The sequence below is a fragment of the Rhinatrema bivittatum genome, chromosome 9, assembly GCF_901001135.1.
Source record: "Rhinatrema bivittatum chromosome 9, aRhiBiv1.1, whole genome shotgun sequence".
In the NCBI taxonomy this organism is placed as follows: Eukaryota; Metazoa; Chordata; class Amphibia; order Gymnophiona; family Rhinatrematidae; genus Rhinatrema; species Rhinatrema bivittatum.
In genome coordinates this window covers 12,055,580-12,077,220 of record NC_042623.1, presented here as the reverse complement: position 1 = coordinate 12,077,220, position 21,641 = coordinate 12,055,580, and the positions used below count along the sequence as shown (strand labels likewise).

Sequence of the window (21,641 nt, the reverse complement as noted above, 5' to 3'; positions counted from 1 at the left end):
AACCAAAAGGTCAAAACCTTTGAGGCCAGAGAATAAAAGCTAATGTTTTATTTTTAAGTTTTAAAAACTGGGTAAAACCATGTACAAGCCATGGGGCTGGATTTTAATGTGCTCTGAGTGGAAAAAGCGAAGGGAGATGGGGAGATTTTGTGGCGCCAAATTGAAGAGCGAGCACACTTTGTATCTTGCACTGCACCATTCCTACCCTGCTTATCTTGGAGAATACACTTTTTTCATATATATATATAGCAAGAGTACTTAATCCAAGAAGAGTTTAATTTATTAAACACACACTCTGCTTTATCAAAGCCTGGCGTGAACTACAAAAGCATAAAACAGCCAATATTACCAGGATAGCAGCAGATCCATAATGATAGTTAGCAAAACCCATGTAGAACGGTTTAAAAAGAAGGCAAACAAAAATGTGTTGTATTTGGAAATCTTCAATAAAAATTTCTATGTAACCTTGGTTAAAAAAAAAAGGTTACATAGAAATAAAAGTCAGCAAATAATATGATGAACTCTTAAGACATCTGCGATGAGTTTTTCAGAATTAGCCTGCCTTCGCCAGGTTAGCGAAAAATGAGTCAAGGAGTGACCTAATGAAGGAAGACCGATTCTGAAACGCTACTCCCCAACTTATGAAGCCAGTCACTCCATTAACGAGAGCCCATTCAACTCGTGTGAAGACTTACTTTTAGATATCTGAGTGAACCAACACGGCAAGCGCACCAAGAAGGGTCTCTTGACGACTCATGTTAAGTTGCTGAAGCCAAATATTTTAAGGCAGCGGCTTTGCTCTCAGTACACGCGCTGAACAAGGATTTCTGGACAAGAAAAGCTAGCATCAGTGAAGTAATGTCCCACAATGCTGAAAAACCTCTCTGACAATTGCCTCATTCTCCAAATCATTTTCTAAATACAAGAACTGAATTGTTTTGTGAAGATAATTTCCATGCATAAAATGAGAGAAGAAATAGAAAAGGTAGAATATTTAGATATTACCATGTACAGTGCTCTATTAAAAGCAATCCCTTCATGACAAAAATTAACTGTAGCAAAGTTAAAAGGGGGATCTGGTCTCCATCCCTTTTTGTCAATAATGCCTCTGTATCGCTCCATGGTGAGACCACACCTTGAATACTGTGTACAATTCTGGTCGCCGCATCTCAAGAAAGATATAATTGCGATGGAGAAGGTACAGAGAAGGGCAACCAAAATGATAAAGGGGATGGAACAGCTCCCCTATGAGGAAAGGCTGAAGAGGTTAGGGCTGTTCAGCTTGGAGAAGAGACGGCCAAGGGGGGGGATATGATAGAGGTCTTTAAGATCATGAGAGGTCTAGAATGGGTAGATGTGACTCGGTTATTTACTCTTTCGGATAATAAAAGGATTAGGAGGCACTCCATGAAGTTAGCATGTGGCACATTTAAAACTAATTGAAGAAAATTCTTTCATTCAACGCACAATTAAGCTCTGGAATTTGTTGCCAGAGGATGTGGTTAGTGCAGTTAGTGTAGCTGGGTTTAAAAAAGGTTTGGATAAGTTCTTGGAAGAGAAGTCCATTACCTGCTATTAATCAAGTTGACTAAGAGGTAGATTTCATAAAGTTGCGCAAACGCGTAATTTTGTTCACGCACCAGGCGTAGCCGCGTGCATCCATTAAAATCCGGGGTCGGCGCGCGCAAGGCTGCCCAAAATTGGCATCCTGCGTGCGCCAAGCCGCGCAGCCTGCCTCCGTTCCCTCAGAGGGAACTTTCTTTCCGCCTCCCCCCACCTAACCCACCCCCCCGGCCCTATCTAAACCCCTCCTCTACCTCTGTCACGAAAGTTACGCCTGCTCAAGGCAGGCGTAACTTTGCGTACGCCAGCTGCCGCACACCATGTTCCAGTCCGGGGGCTGGTCCGGAGGCCGCGGCGCCGCCCCCGGGCTGAAACCACGCCCATGGCGCCGCCCCCGGATGATGCACCGGCTGCGTTACGCCCCCACGACACGCCCTCGATGATGCAAGGATCGCGACACCCCCTCCCCCCCAGGAAAGCCCCGGGACTTACCCGCGCCCCGGAAGCCTATGCAACATAGGCTCGGTGCGCGCGTACCCCTTTGAAAATCGGGCCCTTAGGGAATAGCCACTGCTATTACTGGCATCAGTAGCATGGGATCTTCTTAGTGTTTGGGTAATTGCCAGGTTCTTGTGGCCTGGTTTTGGCCTCTGTTGGAAACAGGATGCTGGGCGTCATGGGCCCACGGTCTGACCCAGTACAGCAACTTATGTTCATGCTCACTGCTGTCACTTACCAGAAGAGGCTGTGCTATTTTTTCCCCATTATATCTTTATTGAGGAATACAACAGAAACCTACAATCCAGAACATGGAACCGCTATAACAATGTGGTATATACCTACAAGGTTTTCATGGATATAATCCTCCCCATACCCCCTCACTGAAATCCTAGCATTTCCTATCACATAATAGAGGATGACAGCTCTACACCTAGATTGAGAAGATGCAGTTTCATGTATGCAGTTAATAGACCCCCAAATTCTATCACTGCAGTGCCCTAAAGTATGTTAAAATAAGGATTTTAACAAAGGCTATTTCCAAAATCAGTCTCCAGAATTTGATGATTACTGTGCTTGGTTATAGTAAAGGTTTATTTAAAAATAAAAAAAAAATGCATGTCAGTGTCTCATGGTCCTTGACATGGATGGTTTGATGTGGAGTTGGCTCCATGCAACAGGTAAAGTTCAGGTACTCTCTCTCTGATCGTCAGAAGATTAAATATGGTGTGCCACAGGACTCCATTTTATTGCCTCTGTTTTGACATCTGTATGCAACCTTTAGGTCAACAGATTAAAAATGCTGGACTTGAGCTTCCTCGAGAGATCTGCTGCTTTGTCCGCTCTCCATCAGGCGGGACAAGGACAGCCAAGGCCCAGGGTCCTTTTTTAGCGGGCACGCACCCCTTAAGAAGAATTTTGGTCAGAGAGATGGGGAAGAAAAGAAATGGGAAGTTATGGGCTTCCCCTGATGTCCAGGTTTCAGTGAGAAGGGCAATGGGTGACCACCTGATCCTCCCCATTGGACAATGTGAAGTTACAACTAATGATTCAACAGGTAAGGCCTCTCTGAGCTATTTAGCTCCTTCCCCTCCACCTGCTCCTATGCCTTTAGCCAATGGCTGTGGGGATACAGTACTGGGAGCTGTCGGAGGTGCCATCAGAAACATTGCTGCCCAGAATGCTGGACTGTGGCTTGACCCAAACTTCCACTCAACCCCCTACCTTACTGGACGCTCCTCCTCAGAGGTTGGCGTGATCAGGGTATGTTCCACACCAATAAAGGAGGGGGGCTTGGCACCAGACCCTATCCCAGTTTCTGTAAGGGTGAATATTGGGAATGGGGTCAATGAACTGATGGCTGAACCAGCTGAAGTTACTTTGAAAGACATCTGGAGAGTTCTTATTAGAACGGAAGGTAATCTAAGTAAATCAATTGCCCAATAATCTGTCTTTTCAGAAGGAGCATCTTCTAAATTAAAAGAGCTGGACAATAGTTTTAAATATTGAGAAAAATTATTATATTCTCTGAATCTCTATCTAATATACAGACTTCTCTGTCAGCTAATATGAAAGATTGTTCGTATATTCACTCTTCAGTCCTTGGTGAGTGTATTTTTCTTAGAATTTCCCTGCAAATGTTTAATTACCTTCCAGGGGAATCGATATATATTCACTGACCCCTCTCATTTGGAAACCTTTATAAAGGGATACATCTGGCGAGGATACTGGCTCTGTTAGGATATTTTCTCTTAGGAGGTATATATATTATTGTGTTTATAAGGGATACATCTGGCGAGGATACCGGTGCTGTTAGGAGGTATATATTTTGTCAACAGATCTCTGTTATTGTTTGTTTTTGTTCGATTTTTCCTTTTGTGATTTCTTATTCACAAGGCTCCTTATTGTGGACTTGGAAGATATTGAACAATGACATTTTTGTGTTTTGTTAATTGTTCTTTTTAAATTTTCCTACTTAAAAACCTTGACCTGTAGGTTTAAAACACTGTTTTGATATGTTCCAAAGCCAATAAAGAATAAACTGAAAAAAAAAAATGCTGGATGTGAGTCTGCGTTCTGTGTTGACAGCATCCAGATTTGTGTTGAGCTGGGGAAAAAGCGAGTGGTACTTTTATATAAACTGTTGAATTGCTTGGCTATAATTAAGCCTTGGGCGTTGCTTAATGAGTTATCTTTAAATTTACAGAAGACTGATGTGCTATGGGTCAGTCCCAAGCCCCAATTATTGTTTGATGGCCACTTATCTTATTTAAAGTCTGAGGTTAAGATCCTAGGGAAGGTGTGGATCTTTCATTCAGATCTTATGATGGTCCCCCACATTAATAACGTTATTAGCACTTCTCTATCAGCTTCAGTTTATATGAAACCTCCATCTCTTTCTAGAGGCAACCTGTTAACAGTTAGATAAGCGTAAGTAACTAGTCATTTAGACTATTGCAACTCTGGGGCCGATGCAATACAGTGCGCTCAGCCGAGTGCACTGTATAACCTGCACTAAGACGCAGGATACATAGAAACATAGAAGTGACGGCAGAAGAAGACCAACGGCCCATCCAGTCTGCCCAGCAAGCCACGCAGTTTATCCATTTCCCCCCCCCCCCCCCCCCTTTATTCTCCCTCCCACCCGTCTCTATTGGCTTCCAGCACCCTCCGGCCCCAATTCCCTTCCACCCCTCCACCAATGCAGAGAGCAGCGCCATCCTAGTGAACATCCAAGCTCAATCAGGGGTAGCAACCGCCGCAACCAGCAGGCCACAGCCCTGCCCCTTACCCACCCCTGTTGTGTTTGCTTGTTTGTTTTTTTTTTATTTTTTTGAGATGGCAGGCCTCCATCCTTCCGCTCCGTGAAGGTGGAACACCAACCACTGGCCACTGGCATCCCGCTCCGTGAATGCCTCAGTGGCTACTGCCGCTCCGTGCAGTGTTTGCTGCCTAATCCACCCCCTAATGCAATAAAGGGATTAGCGCCTATTTAACCCGCATCGGACACGGAGTGAATGTAATAGCACTCACCACGTGCAAATGCATGTGAATGAGGCTATTACTCTCATTCACTCCGCATGCAAAAAAATAAACGTGCGCAGGTAAAAGTAGTACAGAAAACGAACGTCGAGTTTACCTGCATCGGTCTTCATAACCGGCAGCCGCGGCAGGGGTCACGTTAGCGAGGAGGCGCTAAGGTCGCACAAGCGACCCTAGCCCCTCCTTGCTAGTGCGACCCCCTAATTTGGGTATTGCATGCCCCCCCCCTTGTGGGCGCTGACCTTTCAGCGCTTCAATTTGCATCGGCCCCTCTGTGTACTGCATTAGTTTACAGAGAAGGCTCTGTCCCGCGCACAGTACGTTCAGAATACGGCGGCTCAAATCATGCCAGGCTTAAAAACTCCTTGTCCAGGAGAACAGGCATTGGCTCCCAGTAACGTTTTGAGAACAGGTCAAGATTCTTTTACTGTTTTTGGTTTTTCTGCCAAGTGATTCTACCCATGAGGCTGGAAGCCCCCATTATCACCACATGTATTTATTGCCTTCCAAAAGCAAAGCGGCACTAGTACAAACCTGCTGGCAATGATGTCTCAATGCTACCTTATTAAACAAGGCAATAAACATTCCCTAACTTATGATGCACTGCAGGTACCAATAAATTAAGGCTGCTAGCACCCACAAGGTAAAGCTTAAATCCAGTCCAGGTCAGTTTCTACATTAAATTCATCTTCATGGACAAACAGTATTTTTTTTTTTTTTTTTTTAAACACACAACTTCTACTTGCAGGACTAACACAGAGCTTCAAGACTTTCACATCACATCAGCATACACAGGAAAAAGAGCTCACGGGTCTTCCTCCAGGATCCCACATCATCACGTGGCCTCCTAACCATCTAAATGCTTGCAGGTGTCCCAGCATGGCTTTTGAATCCCTGGAGGACCAGTCTGGATCCTCAGGGGCGGGGCCATACCTCAGACCATCACTTTCTCAGAGCCGTTCTGCACCTGCACGGATAGCACACTAGCCCGATTCAAGGGCAGCCACAATACTCTCAGCCATTCTACAGTTCGTATACAAGTGCCACCTAATCAGTGCACTCCATTTCTGACCCTGTATATTTTTTGTTATAGTTACTACGTTTACCTTCTGCTTCTGGCTTCTTCATCTCCCAAGTTTCCATGCCCCTGTTTTATTGTAACTTTTTGCCTCTTCTTCTATGTTAATGTTACAACCCCTTGTTCCATGTAAACCGATACGATATGATCTGTATCATGAATGTCGGTATAAAAAAGAACTAAGTAAAATAAATAAATACCTTTTGCCCTAGCACAGGCTCACGACAGCCCTGGTGAAAAATAAATTAAATGAGTCACAAGGAATAAATGAAAGCTCGATGCTTCAACAGTTCAGAATAATAAAGCCATATTTTAAACTGCATAAAATCTTTGGTTTACTGAAAACTATTTTGTTCCCATTCATACCTACTTGTTGAAAAGAATCTAAACTTAGCTAAAAATGATTGTCCCTTTTGAAAGTGGAGCATGGAGCAGCCTGTTCTTTAACTGTCAAACACCAGATGTGGGGATTAGGAAAGGTCTTGGAGCAGCTCAGCCACATGCAATGCCTCAATCACAGAAACAGATGCCTGGATATTCAGAAAGAGTGCACTGGAAAGTGGGCTGTAGAATTTCTGCTGTCATTTGAAGAGGAAGGGGATAGCTCGAGTGCCATCGTTGTGCTTTCCTCTATCTTTCTACTCTATGCGAACTTTAATTTTTAAAAAAAAGGTATAAATTACGGTTTTAAATTGGCTTTTTTTTTTTATAAAAGACTAAGAAAACCAACAGCACTTTAAAAAGAAATGTTTAAGTCAATGTATGCACTAGGCCAGTGGTTCTCAACCCAGTCCTTGGGACACACCCAGCCAGTCAGGTTTTCAGGATATCCGCAATGAATATGCATGAGGTAGATGGATTTGCATAGAGTGGAGGCAATGCATACACATCTCATACATATTCAGTGGGATATCCTGAAACCCCAAGACCTGGGCTGAGAAACCCTGCACTAGGCAGTCCTTGAGTTGCAGTACAGAGTAGCAACAGCATGGGACCCGATTGCTGGGGCTCATCCATAGGCCAGGAGCTAGCCAACTTGTTAAAAAAAGGACATTTTTTAAAATACCAAAACACTGATTTCTAGAACAGATACTAAACATTATTATGAGACGTTCGTTCATTAAAATGGATCCAGGCAAATACAAAAAAATAAAAATTCTAATAGTAAAGTTATAAAAACATTCTAAACAAAACAAATTAAAACATAATTACATAAACACAAAAAATTAAAAAATCAAAACAAGCCCATCATATGAAGAACAAAAGAGCAAGTTTAAATCAAGGTAACACGCAGTAAACAATTAAACAAAAGCAGTGGTAGATAACCATGACTTCCAGCCCTTCCTGAAAAGGTACTCATTATTAAGCATGGCGGGAAAGCATTCTGCAAAGTGCCCAGAAGTTCTGTTCTTAGTCTCAACACATTCGATGCCTTTTACTGAAGGATTACATAATGTTCACAGCAGCAGCTGAACTATCTTCTTGGAATATACAAACTAAGATAGTTTGTCAAAAGCACGGGACCACCTAGAAATACTTGTTTGAACGCATCTGTTCATAGCTCACTACCTACTGTAAAAGAAATTAGCAGCACGTGGCCTGCTAACACCAAGCAAAGCCTCAACAATGACATCAACAGATGAAGTTACATTCAGAAACACCTCCCTCCATGCAGGGGCTCGGAACAACTGAAACGAAGCAGCACCGAAGCATTTATACATTCATGTCAGATAAATCCGGAACTCGAGTGATAAAAATATAAAAACAGACTGCAGTGACCATTCATTAATGCAATGGTTAGTTTTTACTGGATCAAAAGAGAAAGCTGTACTTCATGAGGTTTCCAGATCAGAGGTTAGCCCTTTTTCACATGTAAGTACAAGGCTGAGGGAAGGAAGTAAAGATTGCTCAGTGTTTGAGGCTCTTCAGCCCATTTAAAAAAAAAAAATTTTAAAATCCAATTTTTATGCAGCTCAAAGCAAGGGGAGGTTTAACTCTAAAATTCCTGCTAACACTACTCCCAGGAAGTTGATATATTATCATGTACTGCTATCACCACAGTCTCCCATTCTCGCTATATTTTCCCCAAAGAAAGCTGTTGAATTTCTATCTGAGTTCCTTCACTTGAGTAATAACCAAGCACCCTTCATGAGAACCGATATTTCATTAGCTTGGTTTCTAGTCATATTGTGGCTGCCGTGTTATTCTATTTGAACACTGGAAAAAGTGTCAATCAACAAGTTTGCCAGCCCTCATTTCTACATATTCATAAAAAGTTACCCATGTTGCTCTTAAAGCAATTTCATAAAATATGCACAACACTGTGCAGTCAACCACAGAAGCAGCAAGAAAAGACACAAGGAGAAGGAAACTGCAACCTGAAAATAAATCTTCCTATTTTGGGCCAGTCACAGATTTAATTCTGTTTATGTAGTTTGGCACATCTCATTCACAAGAACAAGCAAATTCTGAATCCTCTGCTTCAGATGTTAACATCTGTTGCTGTAAAAAAAAAATGGCCAGCATCATTAGCAGCGGGGTATAAACAGAAGCGAGGAGGCATTGCAAGCAGCAGATGAACGCTAAACACAAAAAAGATCTGTTCCCATGCAGAGGTCATTATCAATAACAAAAAAAACCCAGCAGAGGAGAGCCCCGGAACAGTTTGAGTAATATTACATTTCAATGATTAAAAAATTCTTCCTCTTCTCCTACCTTTCTTCCCCGGGGCTGTTCTACGTCTGGATGGGGACACCAGCTCCTTTACAATCTGCAGGGCATGAATCATTGCTAGTAAAGCAAGAAATGGCACCAGCTGCTCAACTCCGACTCCAACAGGTTTCATCACCAGAGCTCATTACATTCTGGCTCCACTGACTCAAGCGATGCCTAAGCACCCGCCGCGTTGTAACCTCCTCTCCTGGTTACCGAATACAAGACGATTTCAGAAGCAAAACTAAATGGAGACAGCCTGGACGGACAGGGCACAGCCCTGCTGGCATGTGCGGTAAGTAATCCCAGCTAAACCATCAGCAAAGTGATTCCTTAAGTTAGAAGGCATTTTCACATTTCTCTATGAACTGCCAAACACAAAATTAGTGTTAAGCATGATTGTGTTATAAAAACAGTGCAGTCAGGGATAAAAAAAAACAAACACCTCAAGGCACAAACTGTTCAGATCCAAAAAAGTAATTTCCAGTCAACCAAAAAGCAAGTTTATGCCTCCTCTAATGTCCCATATTAGTTTGTAAATGCTCATATGAAGAAATGCATAGGTAAAAGAAAAAAAGCTTGTAAAGACATATTAATGAAAAAGAAATGCAGCTTAAATTAGAAAAATATTAAGAAAAAACTGAAAGGTTTGTTCTTAGCACCTGCTAAGAGCTTTGTCCTCTCTTCTCGTATCCGACACGCACACTTCCGCGTCCCAGTACATGACTGGAATTCTAATGCCTTGCAGCGCACGCTGAAAACCAGCCAGATCCTTCCTTATTCTGCTCTCCCACCACCAGAGGCACCGAAAAATCAGACTTTCAGAAAAAGGAGCATCACTCTGGTCAAGCTGCTCCAGCACCCTCCACTGCAAACTTCAGACACATGATAAATATACTATTTAACACGACATCTATGCCCATCATTCAGAGGTCTAGTACACCAAAATAATGCATGAAACCAAGGCGGATGTAAGGGGAAAGATGATCTGGAGGAGAAACCTGCATTTAGCACCTTTTTCAGAAAGCTTGCTTGAGAGCCTTCTTCAAGTAGAAATAGCAGGGCCAGCCCAATGGCCTAGAACTCCAGCTGCGGGAGACCCAGATCCCATTCCCAGGCTTGGAGGGAAGAGCGGGAGTGGTACGGTAGGAGTGGCAGGAAGGCAGGCTGGATTCTGAAGGGAACCGTGTTCTGTGCTCCTTTATAACAAGGTCTGGGTTATACAGGGGCGCTGGGAGGAGAGCTGCCTATAACCACTGCCTCTGCAGAGCCACCTTCTCACAATAAAGCAAGTGGGTTTGGGGACTGGTGCAGCCAGGCAAGCCAAGACAAAAACAAGTAGCAATACCGACTCGATTCTTTAAAAGCATCAGTTTGCCCGTTTATTGCCCTTTCACCTCTGGAATTTTCCATACGACATAACTTTTTGCAAGCACGAGTGGACACCTTTTACGGTACCTGGATGCTTCCCTGCGTTTGCGAGCAATATTCCTCCACATGTGATCAGCCATGCAGACACGGCTGTGCCCCGATTTATGGAACTCATAACCTCAGTCTTCTTAGCTGCAATATCTTCTCAGGAATGAAAGCAAAACCTACACCAGACAGATGGAGCTTAATGAATTTGTTTTAACTGACAACTATAATCCCCAAAAAAGGTTTGCTAGGACTGCTCCTCCGCAGCGTATATTATTTCCTATTTATTATAGCCAGATTTTTTTTTTCTTTTTTTAATAAAACAAGGTCTTCCTCAGTTCCTCCTAAGCTGTTGGACATATTCATACTTTGAGCACAAAATGCTGCTCGCACACATTTAGGATAAAAAAAAACCAAGTAGTTTTCAAAAATTCCAGTTTTTCCAACTTTAGAATAAAACCCCAGAGAGGTCACATGAGGGTTTTGTTTGGGGTAGGGGGCTGCCTGATTTCTCACGCACATCTAAAATGTGCCTGAGCTCCGCATCAGCGGGCTGGCGGAGTGCGGCAGGAGGCTGGCCAATCCAGTCGCTGAAATCTGCCCCGCAAGATGGAGGAAGAGGCGCAAAAGGCCCGAAAATGACTGCTAATCCCCTACCCAGAGAAGTGCAAGCCAAACGTCGTATTTCTCTGCATGTTCTGGGATAAAACCAATGCACTGCTTGGATCATTTGCATGTGGTGCATCTAAAGCAAAGGCTTTCACAAAGTGAAGCAACGGGATGAGCTGAGCAGCGTCGCCATTCCAATCCAAATATAAAAAATGTGCAGACTGAAGTCAGTCTGTCAGTCCCATTAACAAGGCTTGTGGTAATTCTCTATTCCACAATCTTAATGAGGATAAACGAGCAAGCAAGCAGCCTGGGCTCTAAAGCCAAGCGTTGTTACAAGGCGTGTTCTCCTGTGCCAGATATGCCAGGCACGGGCTCTGCAGCAGCTTGCAAAACATCAGAATTTCTGGAATGAAAGCCCAGCCTGCAAGGAAGAGGCCGGTGGGATGCTTGTGGTTTCAGAGCTATTGCATGCCCTGGAGAGGGAAACTGCATCACGAAAGCAACAGTAAGGTTGCTGCCAGCAAAGGGAAGCACCAAGGGTTACACGGGATTTAGAGATGTAGCCATTTGGCAGGGGGAAAAAAAAAATAGCAATATTCAAGCAAACTTAACACTTTCAATTCTGCCACAAAATCTCCAAACACAACCAAAGCCATCTTGATAATAATTCATGAACAAATATGAGACGGTAATGCAGGCGTAAAAATGCTGAGGTCAGAGATGAATAAACAGATTCAATCCACCATCCTGTAAAAATAAATCAAAAGGCCAGAAGTGGGATGCAATGCCCATTACCATGCGTGAAAGCTCATTTCATAAATAATTTTAAAAGGCTGGCTAGCAGAGCACCTGCTTCGCAGCAGGATCCGCCGATGTAATGAAACATGGTAATTCCCTCCGTTAGATCGTTTTACCCTTCACGCCAAGAGCTCTCTATAATGAGGCAGTGCAGGAAGCGGCCTGCATTTAGGATTCTGTGCAAGCCATGACAGTCTTTGATTAGCCACGAGATATTGCCTTGCATTTTCCCGAGATCTGAAAACTGCAATGCTGACCAGCACCGAGTATGGAGATGCATCAGAGGTGGTGGATCTGTTCAGGGGGAATCTGACGCCCACTGCAGAGATAAAACTGACAGACATTTCTATGGACTAAACAGAAAAAAAAAAAAAAATCACCAAGTTAAAACCATGGACCTGCCATTCTGAAAGGTCTTTTTCAGTATTTGTAGTAGGTTTTGAGATATATTGGTTTCTTTTTAAAGAAAGATTTCACAGGTTACAACTTTTATTCATCACAGACTCCTTTAGAAGTCTAACATGACTGGACAGACAAATCTTATATCCTTATATATGGTATATGAGATTTAATAATTACATTTTGAAAACAAGCTTCATAGTTAAAAATGTGTTCATGTTAGCGAGTCCTCAGTCCTAGTGAGTGAAATGATCTTCAAAGCAGACTTTCTCCGTTTCTGACAGAAAGCAAGCACCATAGAAACGTGGCAGCAGAAAAAGACTGTAAGGCCCATCTAGTAGCCATGTAATTTGGAAAGGTCTGGTATCGTGTTGCTTTTGTCCTCAGGTCTGCCAGCATAACTCCAGTTAAGATTACAATTGAGGACTGGCTCATAAAGACAGAGTGCAAATTTTCCATAAGAACGTAAGGGCCACGCTGGGTCAGACCAAGCCCCCCCGAGTCCAGCCTCCTGTCTCTGAGTCACGAGTGCCCGGCAACTCCCCAATAGTTGATCCGTTTCTTGTATCTCACTCTCAGGGGATAAGCACTGGGTTTCTCCAGGTCCACCTGGCTGATAACTGGTTATGGGCTTTTCCTTCAGGACCCTGCCCATCCCCCTTTTGTACCCCACTGTGTCACTCGCCTCGACCACGTCCTCCGGCAGCAGATTCCATAGCTTGATTGGGCGCCGAGTAACAAAATATTTATTTATTTATTTAAGTTCTTTTAACATACCTATGCTCAAGACCAAGTCTTATCGTACCGGTTTACAATGGAACAAGGGGAGACCATTAAACAACTGTATAGAAGATAAAGTTACATTTATGCTCAAGACCAAGTCGTATCGTACCGGTTTACAATGGAACAAGGGGAAACCATTAAACAACTGTATAGAAGATAAAGTTACATTAAACAGGGAGCAAAAAACATGGGCTTTGGAAGACAGGAAAGAAATCAAAATATTATAACGGGAGAGTACTGAAAGTGGTTATCAACAAGAACAATTAATTAGCGAGACTAATAAAGGTTAACAAACGGTTAAAGAATTCGGCTGGTGATTTATCATAGGCAATTATTAAAATACTTCCTCTGATTTGTTTTAAATCTGCCGGTGCTGGTTTCATGAGGTGTCCCCTAGTCCTAGTGTTGCTTGAGAGGGTAAATTACCGTTCCCTATTTACCCGTTCCAGCCCACTCATGGTTTTATAAATCTCAATCATCTCTTTTCCAAGGTAAAGAGCCCTAATCTGTTCCTCCTTTCTCCATAAGGAGCTTTTCCATCCCCTTTATCACGTTTGTCATCCTTCTCTGTACCTTTCCTATATTTACTGTGTCTTTTTTCAGATGGGGGGGGACCAGAACTGCACACAATACTTTTTTTTTTATTTTTTAGTTTATTTATTTATCATATTTTTTCTATACCAGTGTATGGACCAAACCTTCACATCGGTTTACAATCTCATAATAAAAACACATAGTATCAGCATCAAAAATAAAATAACTAATACTCCAGGTGCAGTCGCAACATGGATCTCTACAAAAGCACTATCAAAGTCTCAGTTTTGTCCTCTGCTCCTTTCCAAATAATTCCTCACATTCTATTTGCCTTTCTGACCCCGCCACACACTGAGCCGAAGATTTCAAAGTATTATCCGCAAGGACTCAGAGGTCCTTTTCCTGGTTGGGGACTCCTACTACTTAACATCTCTATAGTGCTACACGACGTATGCAGCACTGTACAAACATACAAAAAGACAGTCCCTGCTCAACAGAGCTTACAATCCAATAAGACAGAGAACAAGAGACTTGGTTACAGTTAATCAAGACAAAAGCAGACAATCAGGCATAAGATTTAAAAGTGGTTTCAAAAAAGGTGGGATTTAAACATGGAACCCAGCATCGTATACTTATAGTTGGGATTATTTTCCCAGACATGCATTACATCTGCCATTTAGAAGATCAGTCTCCTAATTCACAAGGTCCTTCTGCAATTCTTCACAATCTACTGTTTGAACGACTCAAGACCATGGTGTGCAAATTTGATCCCTTTCACCAGATCATTTATGAATATGCTAAATAGCACAGGTCCCAGTGCAGACCCCTGGAGCACTGCACTAATGACCTCTTCCCATTCAGAAAACTGACCATTGAGTCCTAGCCTCTGTTTCCAGTCTTTTATTCAGTTACAGGTCCACAGTAGGACACTGCCTCCAACCCCCTAACCTTCAAGTTCTGAGGAGTCTCTCATGAGGGACTTTGTCAAATACACCATTCATCCAATAGGTATGAACTCCAAACTCAATCTGTCTTTTTTTTTTATATATATAACAAGCCGTTAAGCCCGTTAAAACGGGCTACATCCCTCTGTCTCTCACCTCCCCCTCTTTCTCTCTCCCCTCACTCTTCACCACCCCCTCCCTCACCCACTCCTCCCCACCCTCCCTCTCCTATCACTCAGTCCCTCCCTCCCACTCAGTCTCACTCACTCCCTCCTCTCTCCCTCCCTCTCACTCACTCAGTCCCACTCACTCTCACTCAGTCCCCACTCCCTCCGTCCTCTCCCTCAGTCCCTCCCCCTCACTCAATCCCTCCCTCCCACTCAGTCCCACTCACTCTCCCTCAGTCCCACTCACTCTCCCTCAGTCCCCCCTCTCCCTCTCACTCAGTCCCACTCCCTCCCCTTCACTCAGTCCCTCCCCCTCACTCTCTCTCTCCGTCCCTCCCTCCCTCGCTACCGCCCGCTACCGCCGCCGCTCGCTACCGCCGTCGCCGCCCGCTGCCGGTACCGCCGCCGCCATTTTTTTTTCTTTCTGAAGCTGCCTCAGAGCGACGTGCTCGCCCGCACATGCGCGGTAGAGCTGGTCTCTACTGCGCATTTGCGGGCCGGTCACAGGCCATTTATAAGGTAGATGGGCATTTACATCTTAGATGTCATGGACAGGGAATGAACGACAGGTTAATAGTGTGTTGTCTTTTGCAGATGTTCCTCCTTTAAGAAGGACGCAGTTGCCATTGGTGAAGTCATCACATCTGGCACCTTTAAATTTACATCATGACGACGACGTTCCTCTGGACTCCAGTTAATGATGTGAGATGCTGTGTAATCTGGGTGGGAGCATCATGATCAGATAAGTTATTTTGCATTTAATTTTCCCCTGAAGCATTCCTAGAGATGGAACATTGGCTGATGGGTTGTAACCATTATACAGATTTATTTATTTATTTAGCACTTTTAGATACCGATATTCAAGTAACAGAGTTACCAATCACTTCGGTTTACATTCCAACAGAAACCATGACATGAGAATGTCTTACATTAAACCAGGGTGATCAAACTTGGATACAAGGAACTGAGTTTAACATAGTGTATCAGAAAGGAGACTTGACCGGCGAGCCTAATGCTAGCTGGTGTAATGTTCGGTGACTAAGAATAGGGCACAGGGATTAAGTGCTACTACGGCGGGTTTATTAGAGCGAAAGAACCATTAGAGATTTGCCAAGGACAGAGTCTACTAGTGGGAGATTTGATAAGATAGCTGAGTTAAGAGAAGGCTTGGTTGAACAACTAGGTCTTGAGTCTTTTTTTTTTTTTTTTTAAAAGGTGATCGGACATTGTTCGAGCCTGAGGTCTGAAGGGAGCGAGTTCCATTGCTTTGGGCCAGCAGAGATCAGATGTGCAGAATATGGGAAAGTCACAGAAGTAGCAATAACAAAGTCACATTTGTGACATTTTGTGCAAAAAATGCACTAAAAACAAAGATAAATCGAGAGGTAAATGTTTGCGAAGTTGAGCCTTGGTCACAATACACCATGTGTGTCACAAGCTTGCTGATAAGTCCAGACACTTGTATAATTTTGAAGTTGGTGTGCATTTGGTTTGATAATGTTTTGTGATATAGAGCAGGAATTTATCTCCACCATGATGGACTATATTATTTATGCTGTGCTTATTCTGTCATGTTTAACGTTGTTTTATTATGAGTATAATTTGTTACCCACTCTGAACAAAACTGAAAGCAGCAGGATATAAATATTTTAAATCATTCAGAAAGGAAAGGAGAATAAAACAACGTTTCATAATGCAACTACATCAAGCTATGCTGCAAGTGCACTTTGCATATTGTGTACAGTGCTGGTCACTCCATCTTAAAAAAAATATATAATATATATAGCAAAACTAGAAAAAGGTGCAGAGAAGGATTGATCAAGGGCAGAGAACAGCTCCCCAAAGAAAGAGACATGATATAGAGGGGTCTACAAGATCTAGGGTTAGGGAATGGTATTTACCCTTTAATAGTACGAAGGCTAAGGGCGACAGATTAAGAATTTGTTTACTCAACACTTGCCAGAGGATGTGGTCAAGGCATAGATCATAGTGAGGTTTAAAAGGGAGGTGGACAAGTTCCTGGAGGCAAAGTCCATAACCCAATATTAACCAGCTAGACTTAGAAAAGCCACAATTTTCCTTGGGAGTGAGCAACAAGAAGAGCCATACTGTTTGGGACCCGGGCTGGTCACAGTGCGAGACAGAATGCTGGACTCCGTGGTCTGACCCAGCACAATACATCTTCTGTTCTTTGGGCTCCAGTTCCTTAAGATCCCAGAAACCAAGTAAGATTGGTTAACAACTTATCCGAAAGTCCACCCAACATTCCAGTCTTCCCCACTTTGGTCATTAAAGATTCCATGGCCCCTTTCATTAGCGCATGGATATTGATTTGTGTCATGCTTAAAATTTCAACATTGGCGGGATATAACACAGAATCTAACTTCCCATTCTAGAAGACAGAATGAGGCTCAGAAACATTTCAGCACCGGGCCATTCAGTGTCTCTCTTGCTCGTTTATCTGGACAGTGCTCTGAACAAAAATGTTCTACCACGAGGAAATAGTTTAATTATGTTTTCTTAGATGCACCAAAGCCTCCTGGGCAGCAATATTTTAGCAACAGACAATTACACTGCATTATTTTCAGACTCGATGAGTCCCAAAGTACACCCAATATTACTGGCAAAAACAGGATTAATGCAGTAAGGAAAGCAATGGGAAACAAAATGGAATTATATAGCACTGCATACTGTGAAACACACAAATACAGAATATTACTTAACATTTTCTTTTCTTAATACACTTGATTTTCCTTTAAAAGTGAATTATCTTTTTCCCATTGTATGTAAAATTGTGGGGTTTTTTTTTTTTGGTTATCCTGATGTTCAAGAATAAGTTTTGATAGAACAACTGCGGCATACAGAGTTTCGCAATTGCCCAATATTAAGGACATTACTGCCTCCTTTACTTGTCAATGGATACTTCTGCCTAAGCAACCGAGCCTTCTATTAGCTTGACCGGTCGCTTTAATGCAGTGATACTGGTTCATTCTTTCCATTTCATTTCTTCTCTAATAAATACAAAAATTAAAAATGCAACACTTTATTGGCTGCACATTTGCAACAACTGAGAAGAACATCTAATGGTTCTGATCATGTCCAGAGTAAGAGTGAGGTTTCTGGGTCACTCCCCATTGCCACTGATTATGCTTTCTTTAGTTATCAGCTTTTCTCAGCGGTCGGTTATTGACTGCATTTGTCTATCATCCTCGGTTTATACTGAACTCCAAAAGTCACCTTGCCAAGAGCGCCTACGCAACGTGGCTGTGGAAAAAGGTATCTGGGTTTAGATCCCCTTATCAAGGAAAGGGGTGAGGGGGAGAGAGTGCGCTGCAGAGGAAGCACCACAGCCAATGGACAGTCTGGAGAGGGGCGGACATAAGGAGAAGAGAATATTCATATTGCCCATGTCAATTTGAATCCTGTTCGAAATCTAGGATTTTTGACTGTAGACTTTCCTTCCGCCCCCATATTCAGCATATTCTTCTGACAGGTTTTTATAAGTTACGGTTATTACAACATTTAAAATATATCCTAGATCAAAATGATTTTCACACAATTGTTCAGTCTTTTGTTTTATGTGTAACTCATTTTGTAACTCATTGGGACTTCCAGTTACTTCTGAATGGCCATTACAGGTCCTGCAAAACTCTGCGGCCAGTCTGATTTCAAGAGGCCACAGATGGGACCATGTCTCCCCATTCTTATACAATTTACATTGGCTACCTGTTCATAATAATTCAAATTCATTTTGCTTAACATTCATTTTCAAAGTACTAAAATTTGGGGAACCAACCTATTTGTTATCCTAATTTAAAAAGTATCTACAAGTTTGAAATCTCCATTCTCAAGGCAAATTTTTATTGGCGGTCCCTCTGTAAAGGCAGCTCATTTAGTCGAGACACAAAACCGTGCCTTTCAAGTAACAGGTCCCGTTCTTTGGAGGACCCTGCCTGATTAGCTGAGAGCAACTGAGATGACTATTTTTAGGAAGAAGCTGAAAGCTTTTCTGTTTAGCAGACTATAATTACTGGAACTCAGCTTTCTCCTTGTCTAGCAACAGTATGGAATGTTATTGTATTATAAAGATGGTAGTTCTTCAAACTATATTTTAATTGTTTATTATAGAATTTGTAAACTATTTTAACTCTAATCCACCAAACATGGGTTCCCAATATAGGCAGAATAAAAATTGTTGGGAATAAATAAACCTGAGTGTATCGAGAGGTTGCTGTGCTGATCCCAACAAAACCTCATGTATGTACATCCGTACTATCATCATAGACACTACAGTCGCCTCAGGGAAGAAGATCTTTAAAGACTGGGAATGGGACCATAAGAAATTGCCATGCTGGGTCAGACCAAGGGTCCATCAGCCCAGCATCCTGTTTCCAACAGATGACAAACCAGGCCACAAGAACCTGGCAATTACCCAAACACTAAGAAGATTCCATGCTACTAATGCAGTTAATAGCAGTGGCTATTCCCCAAGTCAACTTGATTAATAGCAGTTAATGGACTTCTCTTCCAAGAGCTTATCCAAACCTTTTTTGAACCCAGCTACACTAACTGCACTAACCACATCCTCTGGTAACATATTCCAGAGCTTAACTGGGTGCTGAGTGAAAAATAATTTTCTCCAATTAGTCTTAAATGTGCTACTTGCTAACTTCATGGAGTCCTTCCTAGTCCTTCTATTATCCAAAAGTGTAAATAACCGATTCACATCTACTCGTTCAAGACCTCTCATGATTTTAAACACCTCTATCATATCCCCACTCAGCCATCTCTTCTCCAAGCTGAACAGCCCTAAACCTCTTCAGCCTTTCCTCATAGGGGAGCTGTTCCATCCCTTTTATCATTTTGGTTGCCCTTCTCTGTACCTTCTCCATCGCAACTATATCTTTTTTGAGATGCGGCGACCAGAATTGTACACAGTATTCAAGGTACAGTCTTCACCATGGAGCAATATAGAGGCATTATGACATTTTCCGTTTTATTAACCATTCCCTTCCTAATAATTCCTAACATTGCTTTTTTGCCTGCTGCAGCACAGTGAGCCGACGATTTTAAAGTATTATCCACTATGATGCCTAGATCTTTTTCCTGGGTGGTAGCTCCTAACATGGAACTTAATATTGTGTAACTACAGCAAGGGTTATTTTTCCCTATATGCAACACCTTGCACTTGTCCACATTAAATTTCATCTGCCATTTGGATGCCCAATCTTCCAGTCTCGCAAGGTCCTCCTGCAATGTATCACAATTCGCTTGTGATTTAACTACTCTGAATAATTTTGTATCATCCGCAAATTTGATAACCTCACTCGTCGTATTCCTTTCCAGATCATTTATAAATATACTAGCCGTTAAGCCCGTAACAACGAGCTACATTAACATTTTTTTTTCGGTCCATTTCCTTACCCCTCATTCTTCCCTCCCTCCCCCTCTCTCAATCCCCTCCCAGTTCATTCACAACCCCTTCGGATGGCGCAGACGGAAGATCTCCGGGGGAGGTCCGTCCCTCCCTCCCTCCCACCCACCCACCCTCACGCACGCACGCACGCCGCCACTACTCCTCTCCGCGCCAGAGGTCCCTCCCTCCCTCCCGCCGCTACTGCTCCTCGCCAGAGGTCCCTCCCTCCCTCACGAGCGCGCCGCCACTATTGCTCCTCGCCGCACCAGAGGTCCCTCCCTCCCGCGCTGCCACTACTGCTGCTCCTCGCCAGAGGTCCCTCCCTCCCTCACGCGCGCGCCGCCACTACTGCTCCTCGCCAGAGGTCCCTCCCTCCCGCCGCTACTGCTCCTCGCCAGAGGTCCCTCCCTCCCTCCCGCGCGCGCCGCCACTACTGCTCCTCGCCGCGCCAGAGGTCCCTCCCTCCCTCCCGCGCCACCACTACTGCTCCTCGCCGCGCCAGAGGTCCCTCCCTCCCTCACGCGCGCGCCGCCACTACTGCTCCTCGCCGCGCCAGAGGTCCCTCCCTCCCTCACGCGCGCACCGCCACTACTGCTCCTCGCCGCGCCAGAGGTCCCCTCCCTCCCTTGCCACGCCATTTGTTACTGGCAAGCTCTGACAGACGTGCTGCCCCCACATGCGCGGTAGAGTTGCTCTCTACTGTGCATTTGCGGCACGTCGGTCAAGCTTCATTTATCTAGTAGATTGAAAAGCACTGGTCCAAGTACAGATCCCTGAGGCACTCCACTGTTTACCCTTTTCCACTGAGAAAATTGACCATTTAATCCTACTCTGTTTCCTGTCTTTTAACCAGTTTGTAATCCATGAAAGGACATCACCTCCTATCCCATGACTTTTTAATTTTCTTAGAAGCCTCTCATGAGGGACTTTGTCAAATGCCTTCTGAAAATCCAAATACACTACATCTACCGGTTCACCTTTATCCACATATTTATTAACCCCTTCAAAAAAATGAAGCAGATGTTAGGCAAGAGTTCCCTTGGGTAAAGCCATATTGACTGTGTTCCATTAAACCATGTCTTTCTATATGGTCTACGATTTTGATCTTTAGAATAGTTTAACTATTTTTCCCGGCACTGAAGTCAGGCTCACTAGTCTATAGTTTCCCGGATTGCCCCTGGAGCCCTTTTTTATTTTTTTTTTAATTTATATTATTTCAAAATTATACAAGACAATCTTGATATAAAATAAATTGAAATGGAAAATTACAAATCAAGAAAAGAAATACAAGAACCGACAAACAATATATATTCTTGTACTACTTTCAATTTACAATCCAGTCCTCAATAAGGGGGAAAGATGCCAACCTACTATCCCAGGAAATTCAAATAAACAGTAAGCATTAGATCTTAGAAACAGCCATTACTATATGAGGAACTATTGTGAGACTATTATGACTGGGGGTCAACTGGGGTGGGTCATAAAAAATAAGAATTATTCTGATATTTCACCATGCACTTGCAGGGGAATTTCAGGGGAAAAAAAAGTCCTCCCACTTGCTGAACCCTAGAACGCAATAAAAGAAACTGTTTTCGCCTCTTCTGGGTCTGCTTGGAGACATTCAGGAATACTTTAACTCGTGGAAAAGATTCTGACCTATGGCGAAAGAAAAGTTTCAA

At 43.2% G+C, this 21,641-nt stretch overlaps 1 protein-coding gene across 4 annotated transcripts in view; it reads right to left on the bottom strand.

The window, feature by feature from the left end:
• The window catches only part of USP6NL (USP6 N-terminal like), a 217,824-nt gene that overhangs the window by 173,169 nt on the left and 23,014 nt on the right, over positions 1–21,641 (bottom strand). The gene's annotated exons all lie outside the window — the stretch shown is intronic.